General features: G+C 39.8%; 1 pseudogene; it reads left to right on the top strand.

Moving 5' to 3' along the window:
- Positions 1 to 1,367: 1,367 nt before the first annotated feature.
- LOC110199050 (heterogeneous nuclear ribonucleoprotein K pseudogene) lies at positions 1,368 to 2,774 on the top strand (annotated as a pseudogene).
- The last annotated feature ends 8,245 nt before the right edge of the window (positions 2,775 to 11,019 follow it).

Here is an 11,019-nt window from a genome sequence, read left to right as displayed (position 1 = left end):
CCTGATTAAATTGCAAACAAGTTAAACTGTTACATTTTAAAGTTAAATTGCAATGAGATGATTAATAGCCTAAGAAATGCCATCTTTTTTTTTCTTAAAAAAAATTTACAAGTCATTTCCCGATGCCCTACTCCCACTCTAGATTTAAACCCTCCCTTCTAATACATAAAGATAATTAAGCAAAAACAACTGACAGAGCAACTGAGCCCGACCATGCCTTTGTAGTTCCCCTCATCCTTGATGAGAGGAGGGAGATATGTTTCTAATTCTCTGCTCTGAGGCCACTTTTGGTTTTTCAATTACTCAGGGTTGTTTCCTTTTCGCAACCTTTTCATTTACATTTGTGGCATCTGAATGTTATGAAATGTTATCATCCAATATAAAATGACAAGTATGCGGAATTTAGAGAAACTTGGGAAAATCTGTTCGAAGTGATGCAGAATGAAGTAAGCCGAGCTAGAAGGACAATATCCACAATGACAAATACCAAGTAAATGAAAAGAGCCCCCGATTTTATTTCCAAGTAGTGTTTCATCAACTTAATAAAAATGACTTTCATAGAAAAAAATGAGGAAAGAACTGTGGACTAGAGGGAAAATAAGGTGCTAATGAATTGGGGTTTTTTCACCTTGTTTTGTAACTTTGTATAAGTCTCTCAATCTAATTTAATGTATCCATCTGTTAAAAAAAAAAAAGGGAATTGCTGCTCCCACAGGAGGTGTTTCAAGAGAAAAATAATTTGGTTATGTAAAATGTCTTGGGTTCAGAAATGAAAGCTACAAGGGAGATGGGAAAGGGAGGGGAGGGGAAAGGGGTTTACTGTCTAAGGAGGGCTGAAGGGATTCTATACCAGGGGTGGGGAACCTGTGGCCTCGAGGCCACACACGGCCCTCTAGGTCCTCAAGTGCTGCCCTTTGACTGAATCCAAACTTCACAGAACAAATCCCCTTAATAAAAGTATTTGTTCTGTAAAACTTGGACTCAGTCAAAAGGCTGCACCCAAGGACCTAGAAGGCCACGTGTGGCCTTGAGCCTGCAGATTCCCCACCCCTGTCCTATACCATTCTGAAGCAAGCCTCCCTATTCCAGGTCTCCTGTCAACTTTTGCAAAAACAAGCATGCTGATTCTTCTTTAACTGGCCAAATACCAGCCGAGGTAATCACACTCTATTGTACCTGGGATTCTTCAGCTGCTTCAATTGATAAAGAAACTGTTTTTGAGAAGAAGAGGAAGCATAGGCAGTGCCGGAGGGGATTAAGGGGTCTGCACTCACTCTCTGTCTAGCTCAGACCCCTGGGGCAGCCAGCTTGTGGAAGAGAAGGCGGCCTCGGCCTCCTAAGATTGTCTACCCATCTAATCTGAGAAAATGGAGATTGAGCAGCCGGAAGAAACCTTCTCCAATACTGAAATCCTTGGTGAATTTGTTAAGTACCCTGCTGAAGGTATGGAGGAGGACCAGGCCTTTAAAAGATCTAGAAACTGTGATGAAATAGTTGAACTTCACCATTTTGCTTCAAAGCAAGAATGCTGGAGCAGTGATTGGGAAAGGAGGCAAAAATATTTAGACACTTTGTACAGACTACAATGCCAGGATTTCAGTCTCAGACACAGTAGCCCTGAGCACATATTGAGTATCAGTGCAGATATTAAGACAATTGGAGAAATTCTGAAGAAAATCATCCCTACCTTGGAATTGCCATCACCCACTGCAACCAGCCAGCTCCCTCTCAAATCGTGCTACAGAATGTTTAAATTACCAGCACTATAAAGGAATTGACTTTGACTACGAGTTAAGACTGTTGATTCACCACAGTCTGGCAGGAGGAATTATTGGGGTCAAGGATGCTAAAATCATAGAACTTTCAGAGAACACTTAAGCAACTACCAAGCTTTTCCAGGAATGCTGTCCTCATTGCACAGAGTTGTTCTTATTGGTGTAAAGCCTGATAGGGTTGTGGAATGCATAAAGATCATAATGGATCTTATATCTGAGTCTCCCATCAAAGGATGCGCACAACCCTATGATCCCAATTTCTATGATGAAACCTGTGACTACTGTGGTTTCACAATGATGTTTGATCATTGACAAGGATGACCTATAGTATTTCCCACATGTGAAAGAGACTGATAGAATGGGGGGCTTCTTATGCCCCCATCTAGAAGAGATTATGATAACATGAGTCTTTACAGAGGACCCTCACCACCTTCTCCTAGACATGGTGGCAGGTGTGGTAGCAGAGCTCAAAATCTTCCTCTTCCTCCACCACCACCTAGAGGAGGAGATCATACGGCTTATGACAAAAGAGGAGGACTCAGTGACCATTACGATGGCATGGTTGGTTTTAGTGCTGATGAGACTTGGGACTGCAAAGGATACATGGAGTCCTTTCCAAATGGCAAATGTATGGCTTATGAACCACAGGTTGAGTACCATGAGTTTACAGGTGGTTCTGGATATGATTATTCCTACACAGGGGGCTTTGGTTCATACAGTGATCTTGGTGGACCCATTATTACAACACAAATAACTATTCCCGAAGATTTGACTGGATCTATCATTGGAAAAGGTGGTCATCGAATCAAACAAATACGTCATCAATATGGAGCATCAATCAAAACTGATGAGCCTTTGGAAGGATCTGAGGATTGAATTATTACCATTACAGGAACACAGGACCAGATATAGAATGCACAATATTTACTGCAAAACAGCGTGGAAGATATTTTTTTCTTTTTTTATAGTGTGCAGCATTATTCTGAAAAGCTTTTCTAAGACTAGTGAAGAACTGAAAGAATCCTGCATCTTTTTTTTTAATCTGCTTCTGTTTAAAAAGCCAGCATTCTTCTGTTTCCCAGGTGTTCTGCAATTGAGGTGTAGTGAAATCTTTGCTGTTCACCAGATGTAATGTTTTAGCTCCTTACAAATGAGGGGTGAGAGGGCGCGGGAAGGAGAGGTGCACAAAACTAACACTGAAATTTTGAAACAGCAGCAGAGAGAGTGAATTTTATTTTTGTTCATTGTTGGTGGTTAAAAATAATAATAATGATAATGATAATGTTTCCCCTCCTGTAACTATTGTGAACACCTTGCTTTGTGGTCACTGTAATTTTGTTTCTTCTTGTGGGAAGCAGAACAGGAGAAAAAGAGTATGAGTAGTCCACGTCTCCTTGGCATCCATTCAGAACAGTGTGCAGAATGCAATGCTCTTTTGTAAGAAATGTTTAAAGATTTTTAAAAATAAATTTAGTGACCTATTTTTGGTGGTCACTTTTTTTAAGACATTAAATGTCCAATGGATAAATCTTTCCCCCTAAACAAAAGTAGCACTAATTAAACACTAAGTTTGATTTTCACCTCCTCTGTTGATATTGGTATATCTTCTTGGACCCATAATAAGCAAATAGTCCTGGTGACAACTTAACAACTTGAAAGTCCATTGCTTGGGAAGGAGTTGCATCACACTCATTCATGCAACAAGCTGGTTTTTACAAATGCTTGCTCCTACTTGCAGCACAATTTTCTATGTGAGTAATTGTGAAGAGCAACCAATCTAGGAGCAGTACCATAAATTGATATAGGAACACACCTGAAGCCTAATTAGCAGCAAGTCTTACTAATCAGAACAATATTTCATCATGAAAGTGACTGAAGCTGAATAAATTCTGATTATTTTTAGATAATTCCTCACTTGTAGATCATAAAACTGTCAACTTGCCTGGTGTCTACTAGTTAAACTTCGTGTGTGTATATGTGTGTATGTGTGTGTGTAGATATATACACATATGCCTACAGATATATTTATGAACACACATACATATATATGTGTATATATGTATCAATATGTATTTATATTTGGTTTTCCATTGTATGCAGATTTGAAAGATGTACCCTTTCACTATTGCATGTTGGATTATGTAGGAAATGTTTATGAACACTTCAAAAACTGATTTTTTTAAAAAAGTACCTGCAGTTGCTTTGTGTAGTATCTTGGTATTTGTGCTAATAGTTAAAAGTTCTGTATAAAAAATTCATACCATGCTGGACTTAATGTACCCAGTTTGGAGGGTTAGTGCCATTGTTTGAAAAAAAAAAACCTGTTTTCATTTCCTTTCATGAATTATATTATGAGGTTGCCATATGCTTTTCAATAGCTATTATGGTTCTACTTTGCAAACTGCTTTAGAATTTTCTTAGAACACAAGATGTCTTGCTCTAATAAATACCTACCTCTGTTCTGCAGACTGTGACACTGGACACCCAAGGAGTGAGGTACAGAAGGTGGAAAGAAGGCCTCTTCTACTTACTTCCTGGTCTTTTCACACACAGAAAAAAAAAACTATAGTGTAAGCCTGAGTGGTCTGGTATGCTCTTAACAAACAGAGTCAGAGGGCCTGGGTTGAAAAGCTTTGCTACCTGTGTGAGGTATGGCCTCTGAGCTTCTTTCGTGCTCTAGATCCATGTCTCTATAAATTGTAATATGAGCAAAAATTATGCTCCAGAGCCTAATGCTTCCAGTGTTGTACTGGCAAATATTTAACAACTGGCTCTCCAAGCAAAAGAAATGTATCCATGACACACTTTTCATTTTAATCTGCATTTATAACATTTTCTGCTACACTTTCTTAAGTCTAGACAATCAACAAAATAATAAATTAAGCCCTGATTTGTAGTATGGGTCAGTTTCCAAGATGTAAATGTTCATGCTGAAAAGATGAGAATAAGCTCTTTCTAGAATATTTGAACTGGCTCCAGCACACCTCTGGGTGCTTTATATGTTTGAAAGGTGCACAAGAAAACAGTTTGTAAGGTCTTAACAATGGTTTTTCCTTGTAAGAATGCTTGAACTAGTACAGAGTTCCCTATACACCCCACAGACCACAGAAATTAGGCCAATTTGTAGAGGCTTAATCCATTTCTAGCACCACCTCAACTCCCACCACTGACTCCTAGGGGGTTTCCATATTCTCGGTCTCAAATCCCTGTGCTGAAGTTTGGGTATGTAAAAAGATAATTACTAATGGAAAACTAGACATATTATATGAGCTTTCTTTTTGCCATGTTTTAGATCACACAGTGAGTAATTTAGTAAGATATGCCAGAGTCACAGTAGTACTAAATTCCAAGGTCATTTAATCAGAGAGAATGCTGAAATCACTTACTCCACCCATGAAATAGAAACCTATTGACCTCTATGCTAAGTAAAGCTTATAAACCATCAAAAGTCCTTTAGGGAGTGGCTATGACCACCAGGAGTCCATTACTGTTCTTTCACCCTGAGAAAAGCATTGGTGAGTAATACAGGGTCTGGTACATAGTAGGTGGTTAATAAATGTTTATTGACTGGACTGACTGACGAAAGCAGATACCTGGAGTGGATGAGTAGGGAAAAACAATAGAGTAAACCTAGATATTCCTTTAATATACATAGAAAATCTTTCTCCTGGAGAATGCAAATGTCATGCCTTATATTCCTACTTATATTCTTAAGATCATAGGATCATAGATTTAAAACGGAAAGGCACTTCAATGGTCATCAGAGTATAAGATTATAGATCTAATTAACTCAGAGGCCATATAGTCCAACCCCTTCATTTTACAGACAAGGAAACTGCTTGGCTGGGAAGCTGGACCACCTCGACCTGCTGCTTAGAGACCCTTACCGAAAGACCTAGGTTATACTGACTACAAACTGAGTAATAACTGATGACTGCTACAAGGAGTTTTTTCACAATTATGAATCTCAAACAACCCATGTGTCTTATGTGAAAACTGGTCCTGTACTGGTCAATAAGATTTTGTTTCCATGTTCCTTTGATTGAATACAGACACTTGTGAAGTAACAGGACACTTCTTTTTCTGATTTCAGGTAATTGTGCCTGTTCACTCTACCCCTCCCAACCTGGAAAGTCTCTAATTTTTCCTCCAATTAGAAATCAGATTACCTAATTTTGTATCCTGGTTAATTGTTTTCTTTTAATTATTTGGCCTTATTTGATAAATTGCTTTTAGTATATTAAAATCTGTCTCTCCCTGTAGCCAGGGTCTAGCGCCAAAGATGAGGGGCCTGGACTTGCTTGATAAATCAATATGCTCAGAAATGAGAATCTTGTTTCCTCAGTCATTTCATCTTTCATCTGCCACAATATCTTCTAATGGTAAAACACACCATTAAGCAGAAAAGACAGATGAACAAAAAGGAGACTGTAGAAACTAAAGCTCATCAGAAATAGGGAATGAATGCATGCATACACATGTAGATTTTTCTTTAATGGAGATAGAACTGTAGCTTACAACTTGAAGACAAAATACCATTCAGAATATAGGGCAAAACTGAAAAGACACCTTCCCAAGAATCCTACTGGAGCTTCTAAAACTCCTTAGGCAAAGTGAAAAAGAGAAAAGAACGATGGAGAAAATTAATGATTCAGCTACTCTTTAACCTCACAGAAATATACAGAGCTTCTAAACCCCTCAAGAAAGACAAAACCAGAAAGGATGAAAAAAAAATCAAAGAAGTAAAGTCTAGACCTCCGGGGTAGCAAGCTTCTCCAAAACCAATAGTCAGAAAGTAGAAGCTCTCTTATCTAAGTCCCAAGCAAGGCTATATTGAGGAAGTCTTGGGTTCAGGGCAAATGCAGTTAAAGGAGGAAGTAGTTACAGAGGACAGCGCTCCTAGAGTCTGATAAATCTGAGAGAGGAGCAGTCCTTCCTCTCCTCACCCAGTCCTCCCTGCTCCCCTTGCAGCAGGTTCCTGACAACTCTCCCAACCTGATGCCAGGAAATGGGTACCAACCATGGTAATGTCGGCCAATGGAATCTTTGGAGAAGTTCTGCCACAATGTTCCTGAGGTTATTTCTTCAGTCATGTCCACTATTCCTAGATAGATGCCTATGATAATGAGCCTCTCAGAGGCATTACTATGACTTTAATATGACTTTTAAGGACATTCCATTAAGCAGCACATAACAACCGAACATCCCAACACAGGGCAGTGGAAGTATAGGAGCACTACATTTCAAGTCCAAGAAACTGAGTTTGAATCTTGGTCCGGAAACTTACTATCTGTGTAACATTAGGGAAGTTATTTCCTGGTTCTGGGACTCGGTTTCTTTATCTATAAAAAATAAAGGGTTGCACTTGGTGTCCTCTAAGGTCCCTTCCAGCTCTGTCTATGGTCCTGTGATTCCCCCGGAGAGATGAGGAGCCATGGAGAAATTATCATTCTTGCTATTTTGCAGGTGGAGGACCATTAGCTACCACCTCCTTAAGGTTCCTTCATTGGCAGTTGCATTTGCAAATCCATAATCCAGATCTCCTCCCATGTTCTATTCATTAAATATGCCTACTCACTCAGAAACCTAAAGTAGCTAGCGATTTTTTTTTAAACAAACAAAACTCTCAATTTCGCTGAAATGATTTAACTATACACCTAATCATGCTACTTCATCTGGAATAGCACTCCTATAGCAAGAGATTATTAGTGGTATCCTTATTAATAATATCACAAATTGATGCTTACAGTTCCTGACTCTTCTGGTAAAAATCTTTAAAAAGTCCTGGGTGATTACAGCGATTTTTCTATTGGCTACATTTGCTTTCCTTGTGACTGAAATGTTCAGTAGAGAGTGAGCAGTAAATCAGTAAGGTCACAATGCCCCAGGGATACTGTACTCCAGAAACTCATCTTTGTTTTTTATGTTCTTATTCAACAGTGATCTATTTGAGTCACCTCTCAATATGACCTTTTCAGGTAACTTCCTCAACCTTCTGAGAAGGGAGGAATTATGTATCTTTGCTCTACAAATATGAAAGATGGTTCAACTTGATTTGCTCCCCAGGGGGAAAGCATGTGACCTGTGAAGGAGGGGGGAATTAAACTTCACAAGGAAGCATTTGTTCAATACTTTTCTGAATGATTCAAAAAATGAGAAGCACCATCATGTGCTTATTTGATTTTAATGAACAAGTATGCGTAAAAATAATTTATTTTTCATTGTTTCCAGAGTTGCGATTGAAAGTCAATCGTTGACAGATATGCCGTGGCAATCAACCTATGATCAGAACAAACAAAGCAGAAGCAGGACTAGGAAAAAGGAAAGGGGTACTTACTTTCAAGGGAGCTAACATTCATGAGTTCAGGACAGTCATTGACACAGGTTGGACGTGAGTGGAAAGAAAGTAAAGGCTTAATGTGACTGATATGCCTAACTCAGAATTTAAATCCTGATAACCCAATCAATCAATAAGTATTTATTAAATACCTAGTGGCACTGTATACCAGTCTGTAGAGATAGAAAAACAAAAAATAAACCAGTCTCTCACTTCAAAGACCTGACATTCTATTAGGGAAGACAACACAAATATACATAGATACTAGATAGATATAAAAGAAATACAAAGTTATTTGAAGGAGTAGAAATACTAAAAGGTGGGGCAGTGTATAGAGCGCCAGGCCTGGAGTCAGGAAAACCTGAGTTCAAATACTGTCTCAGACACTAACTAGCTGTGTGACCCTGAGCAAGTCACTTAACCTCTGTTTGCCTCAGTTTCCTTATCTGTTAAATGAAGATAATAATAGCACCTACCTCCCAAGATTGTTGCCAGGATCAAATGAGATAACCAGAGTGAAGCGCTTAGCACAGTGTCTGGCACACAGTAAATGCCATATACATGTTAGCTGTTATTTTGGTTGTGGATATCTTGGGAAACCAGCAGAGTATTCACATAGAAGCTAGCACCGTAGCTGAATTTTGCAGGGAACTAGGGATTCTCAGAGAGACAAGTGAGAAGGGAGGACATTCCAGGCATAGAACCACAACTTATTCTTTTACAGTACTGTTTTCAAGACCCTAACCTTAATGAAGGAATTCATTGTAGAGACAATTTAAAATGCCTTTGGAAAGGAAAGATTTCCCCTTTAACAAGAAATCTGTTTTTCCCATTCTGAGCAGACCTCTTCAACATTACTGAGGAAACTGAGGTCTCCTGTCCTCATCTACCTGCCCCACACCTCAGCATTCTTTTACAAATCCACCGCTTCCTGTCCTCTACAATTCCGGTCTCTGAGAAAGAAGTGGCTCTTCTTCCTTTTTTTTTTTTTGGCAAGGCAATTGGGGTTAAGTGACTTGCCCAGGGTCATACAGCTAATAAGTGTCAAGTGTCTAGTCTGAGGTCAGATTTGAATTCAGGTCCTCTGGACTCCAGGCTGGGTGCTCTATCCACTGTGCCACATAGCTGCCTCGTGGCTCTTCTTCTTACCAAGGCTATTGCTTCCATTTGTGCCATTGGTCCCTGTTCTTTCCAATATCTTCCAGAAATTTGCTTCATCAATTTCATTCCTGTTTTCTCTTTCTTTTCTCCAGTTCTTCCGTATGTACTGCCTTCTTCCCCACTGTCTCCCCCGGCCTTGAAACACCTTCAAACACTCTGTTGTTGTTCAGTTGTTTTCAGTTGGCGACCCCATTTGGGGTTTTCTTGACAAAGATACTGTAGTGACTTGCCATTTCCTTCTCCAGCTCATTTGACTGATGAAAAAACTGAGGCAAGCAGGGTTAAGTGACTTGCCCAGGATCACATAGCTAGTAAGTGTCTGAGGCCAGATTTGAACTCAGGAAGAAGAGCCTTCCTGACTTCAGGCCCAGCATTCTATCCACTGTGTCACCAAGCTACTCTGACACTCTGACACTCCCTCAAATTATCATACTATATATCTCCTTCCATTCGCTGCCAAACTCCTCGAAAGAGTTATCTATACTAACTGCCTCCACTTCCTCATCACCCTCTTATGATCCACAATCAGACTTCTGACCCCATCATCTCTACTGGAACTGACCTCTCGAGGCTTGTCAATGATCTCTTCACTAATAAATCCAATGGTTTTTGCTCAGTCTTCAGTCTACTTGACTCCTCCTCAGTTTTTGACACTGTTGACCAAATCCTCCTAGACATTTCTCCTCCCTTGACTTCTGTGACAATTCCCTCTCCTGGTTTTCCTATCCTTCTTAGTCTCTTTTCCTGGATCATTATCCATCTCCCTATCCCCTACATATAGGTATCACCCAATGCTCCATCCTAGGCCTTCTCTTCCCTCTCATTTACTGATGACTTCCACTCCCATAAGTTCACTTATCATCTCTATACAAATCACACCAAACATATAAATCCAGCCCTAATCTGGGTTAGGCTTGATAACTGTCCCACACAGCCAGTCCCATGTTGGACATCTCCCCCTCGATGTCCTGTTGGCAACTCAAGCTCGATTTTTCAAAAATGGAATTAATTATCTTTCCCCCCTAAACCCACCCCACTTCCCAACTTCCCTAAATCTTTTGTGGGGAAACCATCATCCTATCCTCTCAGTCACCAAGATAGTAACCTTGGAGTTATCTTTGGATCTTTCCCTCTTTCCTTTTCAGTCACCATCATCAATATCAGCACCTTGGTATCCCATCAGTTTCTAAGTCTTTTCCATTTTATTTCAATATTATTATCCCTGAAGTCAAACATATTCTCTCAACTCATATGGTCACCATCCTAGAACTCTCATTACCTCTTGCCTGGACCATTATCATAGCCTCCTAATTGGTCTCCCTGCCTCCAGTTTCTCCCCTCTTCCCCATTCCCCCCTTCACACAAGTGCAAAAATAAATTTCCTAAGATACAGGTATAAACACATCTCCCTCATCTTTAGCAGCCCCATGTTTCCACTAAGATAAAATGCAAACTCTTAATTCTTGTGTTTAATGGCCTCCACAGTCTGACTCGAACCCACATTCTCAGCATTACTTCTCATCACTCTTGTTCATACAGTCTCCATTCCAGCCAAATTTAATGACTAGTTGATCCTTGACTTTGACATTCTGTCTCCTGACTCTGTGCATTTCCATAAGCTATTCCACATGTCTGGAATCCATCCCTTCTCCATCCATACCTCATAGAATCCTTATCTTCCTCCAAGGCATCAGCAAAATCTCTCCCTCATCTCTCCAATGGCTCTCCCCCTTCACATCATTAGAT

The sequence above is a fragment of the Phascolarctos cinereus genome, unplaced genomic scaffold (assembly GCF_003287225.1).
Source record: "Phascolarctos cinereus isolate Bilbo 61053 unplaced genomic scaffold, phaCin_HiC Scaffold_5;HRSCAF=322, whole genome shotgun sequence".
In the NCBI taxonomy this organism is placed as follows: Eukaryota; Metazoa; Chordata; class Mammalia; order Diprotodontia; family Phascolarctidae; genus Phascolarctos; species Phascolarctos cinereus.
The sequence above is the reverse complement of the archived record's forward strand: the minus strand, read 5'-3'. Positions and strand labels throughout refer to the sequence as shown.